Below are 20,029 nucleotides of genomic sequence, written 5' to 3' on the forward strand. Positions count from 1 at the left end.
TATTTTGCTTGATGTTCATGAGTCCTGTACATCTTTCCTTTATTCCAATGTCACAATTTCCAAAGTTATCAGAAACCTATATTTGAGAGCACCTGTCAAATTTCTATAGCTTGTTATAAACCATCTTTTAAAAAGGGTTAAAATATGGCAACAATTGTCTGTGAATAACAAAATGTCCAAGGTAGTTACAGTTAGAAACACATTTGACAATGAAGTTTGGTTATCTCTGTGATTTACAATAATTTAACATAACTACCTTAATTATGATTGATAGCAGGTATTTTAGACATTAGAATTTTTGAAATCTCATACAATTTTGGAGCATATATTAGTATTATTCACAAAAAAGGAAGATTGAACACCTTTTTGGCAATCCCATTTACCTAAATATGTACCTCCCTTTTGGATACTCCAGGGGCACTGTGAAGCCTCCAAAAGCCAGACATTAGGAAAGACAATTTTGAAACCAAAGTTTCATTTTGGGAAGCCTGCTAAATATGTTAGAGATTTAAAGCACAATGTTATGATTCTCTGGGCCAACAGGCTGGTTTTTTTCAGCCTTCAGGCTGTTTTAGGCTTGAGGGTGGGGTTTCACTGGGGGACCCTTAGCTGCCTCCTGTCTCTATCACTATTGATTTTCCCCACATGTAGTAGGCATCCACAAAAAGCAGAAATTGTCACAATAATTGTGTTTAGATATGGATACCTGTTCTATTGGTAGAGCAGGAAAAGTATCTTTGATGAGCCAGGACCATGAATAAATTTTGTTGAATTCACAAACATACAGATGATTTTCTATTATCTGTAGATAATAGAGGCAGTGTAATAAACACTCTCAAAATGTTCCCAACCCATGTGAAATGTCTATACACAACTAAACCTTCATTATTACTTGAAGACAGACAATGCTGAAACAGCTAATAACTTGGATTAAAAGGAGAAAAATCAACAGATACCAGTGCCCCAGTCCCATTGACTTTCACTTCATCTTAACAAGCAAGGGGGGACTGAGAAAAACTGCAGATGAGGACTCAGGAGAGAGAGACACTTGCAAAGGGGTCTGAGTGTGGGATGGAGTGAAAGATTAAATCCACCAGAAAGATTATTTCTAAATCACCAGAAATCCATTCTAAACATACTAACATATAATAGGCAGATCAGAGCACATCAGAGCACAATTGTAGAAGACAGATTTCAAAGTAGAGCATCTTAAAGGGCCAGACCTGTGACTTAAAGGGAAGAACTTTATTTAAAAGGACAAGTTTTATTTAAAGGGAAAGGCAATTTTAAGTGACCGTTTTCCAAAAGCATAACTTCTATGAGAGGAGAAAGGCAAAAAGGAAGGGATGTAAGTGTAGAAAACAGAAAACAAAAAGCACAATATAAAAGTACTTGGAGAAAGCATGGGTGAATTCCTCTTTAACTTTCGTTGGAGCACAGGCCTTCTGAGGTTAGGTCAAAACCTATAGGCAGTAAAAAATAATTGATTTGATCACATAACAATGAAAAACTTTGCATCACAAAAACAGCATAAACAAAGACAGAATATAATTTATCTGGGATAAAATATTCAGAATATTCCAAACACAGACCATGTTTAAATGGCAAATATTTCTAATATATAAAGAACTCTGAAAGCTTGAAGAATAAGGCTGGGAGCAGCGGCTCATGCCAGTAATCTTGGCACTTTGGGAGACCAGAATGGATAGATTGCTTTATCATGTTGGGGTATGTTTCTTTTATACCTAATTTGTTGAGAGATTTTTATAATGAAGAGATATTGACTTTTGTCAAATGCTTTTTCTGCATCTTTTGAGATGATTATGTGTTTTGAATCCTTTGTTCTGTTAATGTAATATATCACATTTATTGACTTGTGTATATTAAAGCATCAATATATTTATTGGGTGAATCCCACTGGATCATGGTAAATAATCTTTTTAATGTGGAGTTGAATCCTGATTTCTAGTATTTTATCAAGGATTTTTTGCAGCTATGTTTATCAGGAATATTGGTCTGTAGTTTTATCTTTTTGTTGTGTCCTGGTCTAGTTTTGGAATCAGGGCCATACTGGCCCCTTAGAATGAATTAGGAGAGTTTACTCTTTTTCACTTATTTTGAAATCATTGCTGAAGTACTGATATTAGTTCTTCTTACACATTTTGTAGAATTCAACAATGAAGCCATCACATCCCGAACTTTTTTTTGATGGGGAGACTTTTTATTATTGCTTCAATTATTGCTTCAAACTTCTTATTTGTCTGTTCAGATTTTCTATTTCTTTTTGATTCAGTCTTGATAGGTTTTACATGTCCAGGAGTTTATTCCTTTCTTCCAGTTTTTTTTTCAAATTTCTGATGTATAATTGTTCATAGTAGGTTCTTATGATCTTTTGTATTTTTGTGGTATCAGTTGTAATGCTTTATTTTTCATCTCTAATTTTATCTATTTGAGACGTCTTTCATTTTTTCTTAGACTGGCTAAAGATTTGTTGATTTTTTATCTTTTCAAAAAAACAAATCTTTGTTTTATTGATATTTTATACTATTTGTCTCTATTTTACTTATCTGTGCTTTGGTCTTTTTTTTTTTTTTGAGACTGAGTCTCACTCTGTCACCCAGGCTGGAGTGCAGTGGCGCAATCTCGGCTCACTGCAAGCTCTGCCTCCCGAGTTCACACCATTCTCCTGCCTCAGCTTCCTGACTAGCTGGGACTACAGGCACCTGCCATCACGCCCGGCTAATTTTTTGTATTTTTAGTAGAGATGGGGTTTCACTGTGTTAGCCAGGATGGTCTCGATCTCCTGACCTTGCGATCCACCCTCCTCAGCCTCCCAAAGTGCTGGGATCATAGTGAGCCACCGCGCCTGGCCTGTGCTTTGATCTTTATTATTTTTTTCCTCTACTAAATTTGGGCTTAGTTTGTTCTTGCTTTTTTAGTTTCTTGAGGTGTTCTGTTAGTTTATTTGAGACATTTCTTCTTTTTGGATGTAGATGTTTATTGCTATAATTTTCCCTCTAAAAACTAATTTTGCTATTTCCCTTAAGTTTTAGTATACTGTATTTCCATTTTCATTTAACTCAAGAATATTTTAGAATTCTCCTTTAATTTCTTCATTGGCCTGTTGTTTTTTAGGAGCATGTTTAATTTCCATGTATTTGTACAGTTTTCAAAGAAGTTCCTGTTGTTAATTTCTAGTTTTATACCACTATTGTCAGAAAAGGTAAATTGATATGATTTTGATTTTTTTTAAATTTGTTAAAACTTGTTTTACCATGGCATAACATGTGGTCTGTCCTAGAGAATGTTCCCTTTGCAGCTGAGAAGAATGTGAATTTCTATAGCTGTTGGATGTTCTGTAAATGTCTGGTAGGTCCATTTGATCTTGAGTGCAGTTTGAATCTGATATTCCTTTGTTGATTATCTGTCTAGATGATTTGTTTACTGCTAAAAGTTGGGTACTGAAGTTCCCTACTGTTACTGCATTGCTGTCTATCTCCCTCTTTAGATCTATTAATGTTTGCTTTATATATTTAGGCGCCCCAATGTTAAGTGCATATATATAGTTATGATTGTTATATCTTCTTATTTTTATTGACCTCTTTATAATTATATAATGGCCTTGTTTGTCTCTTCTTATAGTTTTAACTTGAGGTCTATTTTATCTGATATAGGTATAGCTACTCCTGCTTTCTTTTGATTTCCATTTGCATGGAATATTTTTCTCCATCCGTTCGTTTTCAGTCTGTGCATTCACTTACAGGTAAAGTGCATCTCTATAGGCAGCATGAAGTTGGGTCTTATTTTTTAATCCATTGAGCAATTATATGTCTTTTAATTAGATAACTTAATTCATCTATATTAAGCATCATTATTGATGGGTGACGGCTTGCTTTTGCTATGTTGTTATGTATTTTCTGTGTTATGTGTTTTGTAGAATCTTTGTTTCTTTTTCTCTTACTGTCTTCCTTTGTGATTAAGTGATTTTCTCTATTAGCATGTTTTGATCTGGCTATTTTTAATGTATCTATTAAATGCTTTTGTTTTTTGATTAATACAAGGCTTACTAAAAACATGGCTATAACAGGTTATTTTGAATTGATAGCAATTTAATTTTGATCATAAGAAGAAATCCACTTTACTTTTTAGTTCCATTACCTCCCCACATTTTGCATTTTTGATGTCTTAATTTATATCTTTTTATATTTCTTATCTCTTAGCAAAGTTTCGTAATTATTATTTTCATTTTTTTTGTCTTTTAGCCTTCCTATGATGGATGTAAATGGTTCATGTTCCACGATTGTCTTGTTAGAATATTCTGAATTTGCTTTATATCTTCAGATGTTATTGTGCTAAACATTAGCATTTTTTGGTTTCAGTGTGAAGAACTTCATTTAGTATTTCTTATAAGGCAGGTCTGGTTGCAATAAATTTCCTCAGCTTTTTTGTTTGGGAATTTTTTTTATTTCTCTTACTTTTCCGAAATATACTTTTGCTAAGCACAGTATTCTTGGTTGTATGTTTTGTGTGTGTATGTGTGTGTGTGTTTTGTCAGCACTTTTTCTTCATCTAGTTTTCAATGTCTGAATTTGTGACCTTACTATTTCAGTGGGCTTGTTGAGAAATTCTGAGCAAACTGGCTATTGTATTCTATTTAAGCACTAGAGGGCACCTGATGACCAGGTTAGAAACGAAACTCACAATGACTTCCACCACTAAAGCTGTTCCAGCTGGATGGGCTGATAGATTTATGGAGGGCTCTCAGGGCCATGTGGGAGAGCCAGTCAGCCTCTAGATTCCAGAGCATCTGTGGACTGTGCTTCCCGCAGTGTGACCCATAAACAGCCTCTCTGGTGTGGGGTCTCTTCTGGCAGGGATGGTGAGCCACTGCCAAGTTCCACTGCTGGCTGCCCCTAGCCCCACCCCTCCCTTTGACCCGAACTGACTTCTGGTGGTTCAGCCCTGCATCAGTACTTGTGATTCTCCCTGTGGGCTGATGCAGAGTGAATCTCTCACTGAGGAACCCAGGATAGTGAGGAAGCCTAGTGTTCACCTCCATCCAGCTCACTTTTTCACTGTAGAAACTGTGAGTCCAGGGGGATTTTCTGCATGTGTTTCCGTAATGGCTTGCGGGGGACAAGCATCATGATCACAGAGAACCAATTTACTATCCCACCACAATTTTATTCATTTTTGCAGTCCAGGGGGCTTCATAATCTCACTCACATGTTCAGGTTCCCTTAGCTCTTGTGAAGGTTCTTGTGGATAGTGGTTCCAATTGATGTTCCTGTGGGAGTAAGATGGCTGGAGAGATCTACTCTGCCATTTTGCTTTGCCTGCCAGCCAGAAATAGCATTTTTGAAAAGAAAATAATTTGTGCAAAAGTGTGGAGATACAAAAGATAATAAATTATAAGAAGTATTTTGACGTCTAAGTCTATGTGCAGAAATTGTTATAAATAAGACTGTTAAGGTGGTTGTTAACCAGATCATGAAAGCTGACATATAACTTGATGAGGAAAACGGAAAAAGAGTAAGAGTTTTAATGATGGGGCTGATATGAGCCAATAAAAGTATATGTTATACTTGGCCAATATATTGTAAATTTTATCTAGATCAGGAGATGGCCATCTATGGCCCTGGGCCAAATCCAGTCCACCATCTGTTCTCAAAAATAAAATTTTACTGAACCATACCATGCCCATTCACTAACATATTGTCTATTGCTTTTTACCCTACAAAAGCTGGGTAGATTAGTTGATAGAAACCTAATGGGCTACAAAACTTAAAATATTACTTAACTTGTAATTTTACTTAAACATTACAAAAAGTTGGATGCTCCCCAGTGTAGATTAATAAGCCTACAAGAAAACCCAGGAAGTTTTTCTCTTAAAAAAAAACCCCAAACCAGGATGGGGCTTCTCTAAACAGATACTAAAATTTGTCATATAGCCACAATCTTTAGACATGCGAGCACTGAGTGATGCACAAAATGGACAGATTACTAGCTCATTGGAGTAGAATTTAAAAAACAGAATTTCTGGATGAAAAAATAATCTAGAGATAGATTTTTTGTTTTTTAAAAATAGTATATGATAAATGTACTTTGGAACAATGGGGGGAAAGGATTATTACATTTATGTAATTGGGGTCTTTGACTAAATGTTAGGAAAAAGAAATAAAGGTGTATGTTTTTCTCAACTTTATACCAAAATATATTTTGTAAACTCTATTCAGTCATTCCACTTTTAATAACATAATTTAAAGATGTAAAAAGACCCATCGTATTACAGCTTACACAGGAAAGATATTTTGCAGCAACTTTACTGAATGTTCATTAATGAATTAATGGTTAAATAAATAATGATGTATTTATATGATGGAGCTTTATACAACTATTTTTAAAATGAAATAAATTACAGATAAGTAGGTGATGATACATAGACAGTTGATGGATAGTTAATAGATAGTTGATAGATCTAAAAAGGGAAGAACACATTTATAATACATCTCTTGGAAGCCTTCCAGACCTGGGAAGTAACTGCACCTTCCAGGGCTAGCGAATTTCCGAGAGTGTTAGACAGCTAGCCTGAAATGTGGCTTTCAAATGCAGACAGGCCATTTCAAGGCCGTCCCCACTTATGTTCTGATGTGACTCTCAAGCACCAAGCCAATGTTTTCCTCCTTCTAAGGCCAGGTACCAGGCAACAAGAGAACATCCTTATAGTTCTGAGCTTGCCAGAATTGTTCAAACTGGCCAATCCTACACTGTTCACTCTGCCTTCTTTGTGGAAATCCCACATAAAGGCTCTGGCCTTTGCCTTCTCCTTGCTCCTGTCATCTGCCTCTTGACCATCCTTACATTTCCTTTGTGGCCCTGTTCCCTTCTCTCAGGTGTGGCATGATCCCTTCTCTCAGGAAATGTAAGTAATAAATTATTCTTCTAGTGCAATTGGACTTTCTGTATCATCACACAAATATACCTCTATAAATTAAATACTAGGTGTAATTTCAGATCGGAGGTGTCTGTGTAGAACCTATCCAGCCATTCTGGTTGGACAAGCCTGAATACCAAACAGATTCTAGCAGATGCCCGACATAGCAACAGAGGCATACATACCCAGGGAAGTAGGTAAGAGGTATAACGAGTGACTGAAATTAAACTGTCAAGTTGCACCTGCAGGAAGCAGGCCAAAAGCCTGTTTAAATTAGTCATAGCACAGTGAGGCCCAGAGGATTTAGGCTTGATGCAGAGGAGATGGTTAATTCAGAACCTGTGCACTACAACCTGATTTGTGGGCCCAGCCCTTCCCTGGATGCCTGTGCTTTGTTTTTATTCTAGTCACAATGAGTTTTCAGAAAACTCTGTCCAAGCCTCACACCTAATTCAACAGATATTTTTTGAGCAGTGACCTCATTCCTGGTGCTGTATCAGTGCTGTCCTACAATAATGAACAAGGTGGAAAAGAGCTCTGTCTTTGAGATGTTTAACAAAGGATGACTATAAAAATTTAATCTCTAATGAAAGCAAGTAATTTGAATATGTAATAGAAGAATTTTGTCCTCAAGTTGACTTCTTATTGTAATTTTAAAAATAATTACATAGAGAAGAACCAAACACATAAGCAATGCTAGAAACCACTAAAGAAGAATACACTATTTTAATGTCAGTAAACCCTGTCATTGGCATAAGGAGGGTTATGTTATATTAGCAGGGCAGTGAAAAATTTGTTGTTTTTATCATCAATTATCACGTTTTTACTAATACTGACTTAACAGCAGAAGTGGCAAACCTTTTTTGTAAAGGGCCAGATAGTAAATATTCTGCTTTTGGTGGGCAACTCTATTATTGTATCCCAAAACCAGAAATAGACAAGATGTAAACTTATGGATGTGGCCAAGTTCCAATAAAACTTTATTTACAACGTGGACAAGATTAGGCCCATAGTTTGCTGACCTGTGCCTTTGAAGTCTTTTAGACAATAGTGACAACACTGATATTTAGAACTCAGCTTGGCCTATCTAAGAACACGCTATCCTATCATTCTAAATTCAACAGAAAGCTTCATTTTATTGTTCACTGCTCTTGGAAATGATACATTGTATAACTTTTCATTTTTTAAAAAAACTGTTTACTGAATATCTGTTAAGCATAAAACTTATGTAATTATCATGAATAAATAAACATTTTCATTTTTAGTCAGATATTTTTAGAAAATATCTTAATATTCTTAGGGATATTTCCTTAAGAAAAGTATAGGTTACAAATTATCAAAGTTCGGATAAGACAGTGATATCTCTAGGTTTGGCATAGCAGCAGAATTAAGGGAAGATTTTATGAAGGATGTGGCATGAAGGTTGGAGCACATTTTTTATTTATACATACAGCTGGTCTTTCCATATAACTTGTTCTATCCCAAATACTGGTATGCAAGAGGCACTTGGAAATGTATTGAAGGAAGACAACTGAAGCAATAGACACAGTCAGAGGCTCTAAAGTAATTGTTCCACAGAAAACAGCTACTTCCAGCTCTTCTTATTGTCCTTTGAGCTCATTAATTTTATTTTTCCTATTTAAGTTTCACATTTGTGAGTTTTACATACCTAAAATAAAAGTTAATTTGTGTGGTATTTTTATTGAGTAAAGAAGTGCTTAGAAAATAATTCTCCATGAATATTTTTGTTTCTTCACAGTCCAGAGGCAGTTGGTGTATCTATTAAAGGATGAATTAAAGACAAACATGACTTGGATGTTAGGGTAGCACACTGCTCCAGAGAGTAGTTCAACTCTTATCCCTACTGGAATCACTTGTTTACAGTACAGAGTAGCGATCACTCACCCCACCCTCTAGAGTAAAGGTAAGAAGGATGAGACGTCTCTCATTTTGTTTCTCTCTCTCTCCCACCTTTGTCTCGCGCATGCACACATGCAGAATAGAATGATACACCAGCTGCTCCATATATGTTCCAAGTCTTACTTTAGGGTTCATCTCCTGTGATGCAATGCTACTGCATGCGAGAGTGAACATCATTTATTGCATTAACCCATGAAAACTGAAGCATGGGTAATGGATGCTAAGGCAATCTGTCAGTAATAAATGGTCTGTTCTCTGATCCAGAGGCATCTTCTTTCCTGCTAGAAATTACATATATATGAAACAATGATACTTGAAATTGCATATATATGTATGCATACATAAGTATGAAATAATTTTTGTACATTACGAAGAAATTCTGTAAGAAGACAGAGGGCTGATGGGAATAGATAGCAGACAGATTGTCCAAACTGTATGGTCAATTGGGCAGTATATGGGACTTCGTTTCCTTTTCAACGTTTCAAGGGATACAATCACAGCTGCCAGGAGGTTATAAATCTTTTATGAAAGTACAAAGTTTGAGTTCATTCACCCTTCTCTAAATCATTGTAATAGAGTATTGTGGTTCCAAAATAATTAAAAAGCACAAATAAAAACCTATCAATAAATCACAGGTGCACACTTAAATCCTCATACACAACAATGTTATCTCTCCTAAATGAGCTTTAACCTGTCAACTTCTCCCTTTCTGAGAGTGGTCCAGCATTTCCAAGTTTTCTAAAGGAATATCTATGGAATCCAGGACAAATATAGTGTTACCTTTGACCATAGAAGAAATGGTGATGAGTGGTTGTATTCTGGATATTTGAATGTAGTACCAACATAGTTTCTTTATGGATCAGGTATAGGGTATAAAAGGAAGAAGGATGTTATAAGTGATTCCATGATAATTCTTTTTCTTGACTTCCCACTTCCCACTTCTTCACTACTTTTTCTGAACAATTCAGTGAAAAATTTATTTGGTAGACAAAAGTAAAAAATTGTGGGAAGGGAGTCATGGTGACAAAACATGGAGATCCAGAGCCTAAGCAGGGTGAAGAAGTTGTGCTCACAAAAGGGGAGGCCATGTAGGAAAACAGAGTATAAACCTGGACCAGAAGGCATTGCCAGAGAAGGGAGGCCCAGCATGGGGAGTCAGAGGGCAAGCAGAGTGAAGAGGAAATTCAGCGATAGAGGCCATGTACTATAAGATATTGGAGCCCAGAAAGATGGGTGAGAAGGCATCCATACAGATGAGGAGGTTATGGCACAGATGATGGATGGATTTATATACAGAAAAATTAAACAAGTACATATTCAAAGCAAATGGAAGCCACATTCTTTCACTGTTAGAGAAGGAAGATTCAAACATTGAAAAGTGTGATAACTAAAGTAATTGCTGTGCTATTGGATTGGAATTAGCAATACTGGTGTGAACTCATAATTTGCAATATACATAGATTAGATAGATGATGTGTTCTAAATAGATAGTGGTAGACACATAGATAGATGGATATAGAGGTGAGTAGATGCATCTACTGAGAGGGATGCATGAATATGAGCAGGAATATCCCAAAAGTCATAAACAAATCTACCACTCAGACCTTGACTTCTTCAAAATATTATTTTTCAATAAATGAAACAAAAGTGCCTTAGAGACATGGATAATTCTAGGGATAAGAGAGGTAAAGGATAAAATAAGCTTAAGATACATTCTTGTGCCTGAAAGCAATGAAGTGTTCAAAAATAGATGGATATATTGTCAAAGGGAGCTTCCACTGGCCAAGACTGAAACAATGGACTATCAAAATAAATAATAAAGCATGGAAATCCACTGAATAAAATGAAAAACATGAATAGAGAGATATAAATAAATAAATGAATGTTCTAAATTTTGATGAGAAACAGGATAAATTCAAAGTATCTTCCACATATACATCTACAATACATATTTATGCTATATAATATATAAATACACATGCAAATACATCTATAATACATGTACATAATATATAGAATATAACAATACATGTATAACATATAAACATATTAAATATAAAGAAATATAACAAATATAAGTAACAAATATGGGACATAAGCAATAACAACAAATAATAATATACAATATTAATACAGATATAAATAAAACATACAGTATAACTGTAGTTAAAATATTGTTCTGCCATTACCTCTATAGTTCAGTCTCAACAGAGAAGCTGGATTTGGTCACTCCTCTGCTCAAAAGCCTTCTCTATGTTCTCCATTCTATTCCAAGGTTGAAAAAAATGTTCTTACGATGGATTACAAGGGCCTACCCAAACCTATTGCTCTCATTACTTCTCCTATTTATTTTTGCCTTGTTCAATCATCTTGCTGAAGAAGCCAGATCAACTCCTAATTTCCAACTGCTGTGCTTCCTCTTCCTCTTTGCCTCAAATAATCTTACTCCAGTTATCTTCCTGACTCCTTCCCTCTCTTCCTTCACATCTCTGCTGAAATAACTATCCCCAGCAAGACCTCACTAACAAACCTTTTAAAATTGAAGGTGTTCAATATCTTCTAGTATTTCTTGTTGCTTTTCCTTAAATTGTTTTTCCCTTAGCATGGCATATTTACTAAGTCTTTCATGGGAGTATAACCTCAATGAGGTCACAGATTTCTATCTTTTTTTTTTCCTGGTACAATATAACTAGGGCCTAAGGCAGTGTGTCTCACAAAGGAAGTACAAATTAGTATTTATTGAATAAAGAATATTTTCCAGATTAAATGGGATAAAGTTTCTTATGTGTAAAATATATTCAAAATATTAAAAACAGCTTTCTCTCTAATCTCCCTTCTTTATTAAACTATAAACCAAGGGATCATGTATTATTCATTTGTTTTCCCCACAAAACCATTGTCATTAGAGTCACATTGTAGCATTCAATGAATGTGTATTTTAATTGATCAATCAATCAATAACTTCCTAAATTAATGACTTTATGAAAGACAAGTCTGAATTCTGTAACATTTAATAAGTTTGCCTAGCTGTGTTTTCTTATTTAGTTCTTACCTCCCTGATACATGTGGTATCAGTGAGTGTCCAGAGATTTTTCCTGCAATTGACAGTTAATAATAATTTCATTGATACAAAAAATAAATCATTCTTTTCGCTTCCTTCCTTACTTCTTTCTTCCTTGCTTCTTTTTTAGTTGCTTTCTCTCTGCCTTATTTAATTTTCAGTCCCTTAGATCCCTTTCTTAGACAGATTGTCTTCAACTTATGATGGCTTGATTTAAGATTTTTCAACTTTACGATGGTGCAAAAGAGATACATGTTCAATAGAAACCATACTTTGAATTTTGATATTTTCTTGGGCTAGTGATATATGGTGCTATAGTCTTGCCTGATGGGGGTCAGTGGCAGCGAGCCTCCGTTCCCAGTCAGTCACACAATCACAAGGGTAAACAGCTGACATTCTACCGTGTACTATGTTACCAGTATTCAGTTTATTAAATATTGTATTCTGTTTTTGCATCCCATAATGTCTAGAAAATGCCCATCTGTGTATAGTATTCAATACTTTATTATCAAATAAACTTTGTGTTAGATGATTTTGCCCAGCTGTATGCTAATGTAAGTGTTCTGAGCATGTTTAAGGTAGGCTAGGCTAAGCTATGTTGTTAGGTAAGTTCGGTTAAACGCATTTTTGACTTACAATATTTTCAACTTATAATGGATTTCTTGGGACATAACCCCTCAAGAAGCATCTGTGCTAAGTGATTTGATTTATAAATTTTATTAATTTTTTTAGTCCGGTTCATTTTGTTTATGAAATAGAATAGGCAAATATGTTTTTATTCAGCTGTATTAAAAATGGAAAATAAGTTAAAAATTTAAAATTTAAATTCTGAAAACATTTTGAGTTGGGTATTTTGGATTTATATACTGAGATGGAGTTCGGTGCACGATGTATTTATAGAGATTGACAACCTGGAAGGAAGAGGGGGAAAGAAGTAGAATTGGACAAAGGCACAAGTTGAACTGTGGTGCAGCCTTACAAGACCTCAGCCAACTTAGCAGGGAGCTCTGGAGGGAATACTGCTGAGTGTGAGCTAGCATGAGGAAACAGCATGACAGAGCCACACACATAAAATCACTTCTTAAAATAATAGTAGAATGTTCCTCTCCGTGGACCTTACTAGATATTTGCTGGAAAGTTCACAGACATGTGGGGAACTAAAAAAGCTTCCTTCTTGGTGTAGACATGGAGGAAGAGAAAAAAGCTGAAATGGTGCACCCCACCTAGATAATTCTCCCCACATCTCCTCGAAGGTACAAAGTATTTAAGCTGCTCATAATAAGGTAGCAAGTCCAATTGCCCTACTTCATCTGGGAAAAGGGTACAGGAAAAGAAAAATCCTAACCCAGGTGGAGGGGCAGGAAGCCAAACAGAATTCAGATAATTAGAAATCCTGTACCTCCAGAAGGAAACACAGTCACTGATAAAGTCCTGGGTTGGAGAACTAGTGATATATAGAGCCTGACTATGACTGAGGATGAAGTAATAGAACTGAAGATGAACAAGAAAACAGAGGATGACCCTGACTACCTACTCCAGGCCAGCAAGCATCAAATAACAAGTAACAACCTTCTAACATTGGGAGAAGAGGAAACACCACAGAGAGAGACCCTCACTGAGGCATAGGCTGATGCAGAAAAAACCTGAAGCTGAGGGTGGAAAATGAGCGTTAGAACAATCCTCCAGCAAGCTAGATTTCACCCTAAGCATCAAAGAACATGAGAGACAGATTAAGCTAGTGATGCACTGAGAGTAATAATAGCAGCAAAACACAAAGCCAGCTCGAATCTCCACAAGATTTTCTCACCCCTTCCAAACTAAAAGCCCATCAGAATAAGACACCTGCCCCTTACAAGCATAAATATTCTTTACCATGGTTTTTACTGTTCTACATGTGTTGACTGGCTTTCAACCAAAAATTATGTGTCACATAAAAACGTTAAAAAAATTAATAACCTACTGTCAAGAGACAAAAAAAATCAGCAGAATCAAAGTCATATATGACCCAGATGTTGAAACTGTCTGGCAGGGAATTGAAATTAGCTATGATTAAAATATTAAAGGTTTTAGTGGAAAAGGTAGATAGCAGGATGAATAAGTGGAAAATTTCAACAGAGATATAAAAACTATCAGAGAGAATCACAAAGAAATGTCAGAAATTAATAGTAAGACCCTCAAACAGTAATAGAGGTGAAAAATGTCTTTAATGAGCTCATCAGCAGACTCTACATAGCTGAGGAAAGATCAGTGAACTCAAAGATAGGTCAATAGAAATTATTCAAAATAAAACCAAAGAGAAAAAAACAGTACAAAACCAGAACAGAGAACAAAGGATCTGTAAGATAATATCAAACAATTTAACACTTGTATAATTTAAATCTCAGAAGAAGAAAGGAGATAAAATAGGGCAGAAATATTAAGAAAAATTGATAAAGATACTTTTCTAAAAATAAGGAAAGATTCTAATCCTCCAGAGCTAGGAATCTTGGAGAACACCCATCAGGATAAATATCTTCTCCCAACATAACTAGGTATATCATACTCAAACTGACATCATCTAATGATAAAAAGAAAGCATTAAAGGTTAACAAAAGACAAGTTACACAAAATAAGTGATAGTGTTTCAACAGATATCTCATTAGAAACTATAGACAGCACTAGACTATAGAGTAAAACCTGTGTACTAAAAAAAGAAGAAAAATTTAATGAGAAATATTTTTCAGTAAAAAAACAATGCAAACACCACCACAACTGCTACCATGAACATCATCAATATCAAAAACAAAACGAATAATTTGCTTCTTGCATAAACATATTACAAGAAAATGTTAGAATTTCTTCAGGAAAAAGAAATTTAGTACCAGACAAAAAACTGAAAAAACTGAAGAATGCTAGATATAATAAAAAGCAAAGTAAATATAAAGCTCACATACTTATAATTTTAAAGGCCATCGACTATGTAAAGCAAATATGATAGCAATATGTTTATTTCCTATGCAAAAGTAAAAGTAAAATGTTCCATATATAAAAGTAAAATGCTGCAATCCATAGACACCAATATGTGTTTTTAAAGTGACCGGAATGACAGCAAGCTATTTAGATAAAAGGAAATAATAAAAAGTACTCATTGCAAAACAAGGCAAAAAGAGAGAAGGCGATAATAAAGGGACATACCTCTTTGTTGTTGTTAGATTCAATCTAAACATATAAAATTAGATTAAACATAAATGAGTTAAACATACAAGTTAAAGTCTGTGATTGTTTGGATAAAAAAATTAAGACTCAGTTATATACTGTAAGCATAAGATAGCTGTAAACATAAAGACAGGATAATTAGGAGATTAATTTTGTGAGAATTCCAGTCTCTAAAATTTTCTACTTAGAAATTTAATTTTCTGAAAATAATAGTTCAAATATGAGAACACAAGACGCATAAAAAGCATTTTTAAACTCATCTTTCATGGATTTTTAGGCTATATATCCTATAAATGTAACTCTCATTATAAAGTTTAAAAAATAATTTGTCCAAACAAATAATTCACTTCATAATTTTTCATTATTTGATTTGAACCTCAGGTGTGGATGGGCATCTGTGAACAGTTTGGACATAATTATTCAGTTTGCATATTTCTCCTGAAAACAGTCCATAGATTCTCTGAATAAAGTGGGGCATTATGGTCGATTTTTCCGGTCTGTGACTATATGAGTGTTAGTTCTTCTCCACAGCTCATTGGAGCCAGTGTGCACACCAAACATAGGGAAACTAATTCAGAGGCTACATTCTACCAGACCAAATGTATCTCCAGGGCATTTGTGTTTTGAAAATGGTGCGTCATTTTTGGGTTGTGAGCCCATAACTTATAAACTGATGTGGACTCTAGAACTTTGGGCAGAAATGATGAACCACATGCACATATATATATCAGGGGAAGAATAAACACAATGCACAGAGAGAAGTGAAAATGAATTTTCATGAAGCTCGAGAAATATAAAGAGTATTTTATTCTGGTTCCTGATGATTTTTCAGCTTTTGGTTATAATATCCATTGAAAACTATTTGCTCTTTCATCCTGTTGTTTCCATGCAATATTATTGTAATCTTTGCATAAATTCTCTTTTGTTTCCTAATTTGCTTTACTTATTCACTTCATGAAACTAAATTACTGTAATCTTTAATTTAATTTAATTACTAATTTAGATACTGCCAACTACCATTTCCAATACAAAAAGAACAATTCCTATTGTCTTAAAGCCATAAGTAGAAAACACATACTGTTGACCTTGAACAACATGGGGTCAGGGTTGCTAGACCCCCTGCAGTCAAAACCTATGTGTAACTTTTGACTCCCCCAAGCTTAATACTATAACCTATTGTTGACCAGAAGCCTTACCAATAACATGAACGGTTGATTAACACATATTTTGTATCTTATATGTATATGTTTTATATGGTGTATTTTTATAATAAAGTAAGCTGAAGAAAAAATGTTATTAAGAAAATCACAAAGAAGAGAAAATATATTTGCTATTCGTTAAGTGGAAGCGGATCATCTTAAGGTCTTCTTCCTCATCGTCTTCATGTTGAGTAGGTTGAGGAGAAAGAGGAAGAAGAGGTGTTAGTCTTTCTGTCTCAGGGATGACTAAGGTGGAAGAAAATCTGCATACAAGTGAACCCATGCAGTTCAAACCTGTGTTGTTTAAGACTCAACTGAATATTACTTTGTAATGAGACACTCAGAAATTTATCATATGTTTATTACAGTGCAAGTACTAAAGTACCATTTATTTTCTTATATCTATCCTTGAATATACACCAAGCAGAGATAATCTTACGAATGGTTTGGCAGCAGCAATAATGGTCGCCAAAAGATATGTATGCCTAAATACCCAGAACACATGGTATGTTAACTTACATAGCAAAAGAAACTTTGCAGATGTGATTAAGTTAAATATCGTAGGGGGAGATCATCCTGGATAATTTGGGTTGGCCAATTATAGTCATGGTAGTCCTTATAAGTGAAAAATGAGAGGCAATAAATTCAGAATTAGAGAAAAATCTGAAGATGTTTTCTATTGGCTTTGAGGAAAGAGATCATAAGCCAAAGAGTGATCATGGCCTCTAGAGGCCACAGAAAGCCAGAGAATTGATTCTTCTCTCAAGCCTCCAGCAGTATCTTAACCTCATCAACTTTTTGATTTTCATCCACTGAACCCATTTCAGACTTAGGATCTCCAGAACTGTAATATATTGAATGTGTGTTGTTTTAAGCTTCCAAGTGAGTGTTAAGTTGTTATAGCAGCGAAAGGAAACTAATACAAATGTTTAAAAGTCATTAGGTTTCTATTAACAGTGAAGTTGCTATAATTTGATATGAGTGTTTCATGTTCTTTGATTCCTAGAGTTGAACGCTATAGTAATAACTGATTTTTGATTCAACACAGTTATCTTATCGGTATTTTGTTCATCAAATGTGTACTCTCTGTAACAATTACTATATGGTATGTGTTACATTGGACGCTCACTACCTTCTGATTATTGAACTAGTAATTTTTTATAATCAAAATCTTGTGGACTCTTCAATAATGTTTTTTCAATAAGTATGTTGAACTACAGGCAAATTTTCTAAGTTGCTTAGGTTTAACCAGCTGACACCACATGGAAAATGGCAGAACATTAATGCAAACTCGTCTTTCTGACAACAACACTTGCATTATTTTACCACACTATTTACTGTCAGGCTCAATTTACCCTTTTATTTTTTCCAAATAGTTTGTTAGCATATTTTGCCTGTGCTTAGGGCTCTCCGTAAACCTGTGTAAACAAGCTTTGTAATAGCTATTGAAAGAAAGTTACCAAGAAGACAAGCAAGAGGAAGAGCTACCTTTTTGTCAGTGGACACTGTCTCTTCCTAATGGAGAGAAATTTTGCCCTCTGTGACTCTGAAGTACTCCAAAAAATATGTGCTAAAAAAGCAGATATTCATAACATAATTTTTGGAACTTTGAGATAACTGATGATACAGGCAGAAGGCAGCCAAATGCCGCCCAGGTCATTGTGCACAAGGGACTCGCCTAACATACCCATGGTGAAAAATTCCATCCCTTAACTTATGCTCAGTAAGGGAAACAAATCAATGTGGAGTGGCTTAGACTAAGGGCCCGCATATCCACTGGGAGAATAAGTGGAGCCACCAGGAATTCCTGCTTTATGTTGGGGAGGAGCTGGGCCTTTTCAGCTCATGTGTGGTGTTCTGATATTCAGTTTTGTGAGGTGGAAAACCTGTGTGCCGGACCCCTCTCTTTTTTGAGAGTTTTCTTTTCGCCTAATAAATCCACTCTCCTAACCCTTCAATGTGTCTGCATGCCTAACTTCCCGGTCGTGACAAGAACCCAGATTTTAGCTGAACTAAGGTGCAAAAATTCCTGCATCACTGACCATCTCTCAAAATATTGATAAATCAGTAGTATATTCTAAACTAACAGTTCATTTTTAAGTGCTTTAGAATCCAAGTTCATCATCCAAATTTTTATTTAAAATGTGCTTTTGACTCATGACCATAAAATCTGTTCCTCCAAATTTCATGAAATTAATTTAGGCAGAATAACACCCCAAGGCCCAATTAGGTTTTACGACTTTATTAATTTATCAGCACTTGTGAGTTATCCAATTGAATCAACATTGGATAGTAAGCATTTTACTTATTATTGATGTTAACTCAATAATTATTAATTGTGCAAATTAACAGCAACATCAGTTTTAATTTTAAAATACAGGCATAAATAATGACAAAATTACCTAGACATGAAAAGCCAAGGAAAAATTTTTGTGAGTATTGTTCCTCAATAAATTACCTTTGTGGAGTTTTATTTCATTATAGATTTCTAGAAGTGTTTAATTTAAAAAGTGAAGGATAAATTCCAAAATTGCTAGAAAAAGTTTTCTTGCAACTGTTAACTTCATTAAAATTTTCCATATGGTGAGAACAATGTTTCTAGAAAAATGGTAGATTTATTTAAATGTTGTAGGAAAAATTTCTATTTTGATCCCAAATGTTGAAATTGTTTACAACAAAATTCAATGTAATTAGTATCAAATTAATATATATTCATATACATTCTGTAATAAAACATAAAGTGTTTTGCTCTTTTAAATTATATATTATGCTTTAAAATTCAAATTGATGAGATTCATACGTAACTAAAAGGAACAAAAGTTGATAAATACAGTGATGATTAAATAAAAGAAAACCTGTAAACAATGAAGTGCCCTTTTTTCACATTTTAGATGGTTGCAAATTAAGATAACTGTGTGCAAGTTAGTTTGCTAATACTAATTTTTGATATCTATGTAGATGTATAAATCTTAATAAACAGTTTGCATTGTTTTGTCGTTTGTTTTTGTTTTGTCAAGCACATAAACTATAGCATAGTCTTTAATTGCCACTTGGCAATACCTGATCCATGAACTCATTTTTAATATTTTACTGTGTCATTATTCTAACAAGTTAAGCTAATAAAAGTACACATTAAATGACAATTTCCATTGCCTCAAAGTGGAAAAATATAAGTCCATTCAATAGAAAGTTATGTGTCATTTATGAGAATGATATGTGTAAATATTTGCCAACTTACTAATATCCCAAAGATACATGGTTAATGAAAAAATTATAGCACAGAGCAGTGCCATATATATAATTTATTTTATGCAAACACAGAAGTTTTTCTCAAATTATTTATTCTCTTATTTACGTTCATTAATGCATATAAGATTTTTTGTAGCAGTGAGCCCAAAACACAAAAAATATTTATTAGTCAAGAATCAACGTATGAAGGTTAGGAGGTGATGACGGAGATGGTAAGTTTTATTTGCATTTAATAACGTTCTGTAGCAATTAAATTTGTGGTATCATATATAGAATATATTTTTGAAATAAGTAAACATAGTCATAAAATGAAATGTTATTAAAATATGGGGAAAAAGTATTTAGTAACGGTATGAATTTTGAGTAGAAGAAGTGAGGGTGGATTGATCAGTCAATCTGTAAGAAGGAAAGATACAGAATTCTCGAGCACTTCTGGTCCTGGGGCCTTTAAAAGATGGGCTCCCTCCTTCA

At 34.5% G+C, this 20,029-nt stretch overlaps 1 long non-coding RNA gene across 1 annotated transcript in view; it reads left to right on the forward strand.

Moving 5' to 3' along the window:
* The first annotated feature begins 8,699 nt into the window (after positions 1 to 8,699).
* Positions 8,700 to 20,029, forward strand: part of LOC109027234 (uncharacterized) — a 67,871-nt gene continuing 56,541 nt past the window's right edge. The window contains exon 1 of the long non-coding RNA XR_002006355.3: positions 8,700 to 8,858. This is a non-coding gene — a long non-coding RNA (uncharacterized lncRNA). The remainder of the gene's footprint in view (positions 8,859 to 20,029) is intronic.

This window comes from Gorilla gorilla, chromosome 5 (genome assembly GCF_029281585.2).
Source record: "Gorilla gorilla gorilla isolate KB3781 chromosome 5, NHGRI_mGorGor1-v2.1_pri, whole genome shotgun sequence".
NCBI lineage: Eukaryota > Metazoa > Chordata > Mammalia > Primates > Hominidae > Gorilla > Gorilla gorilla.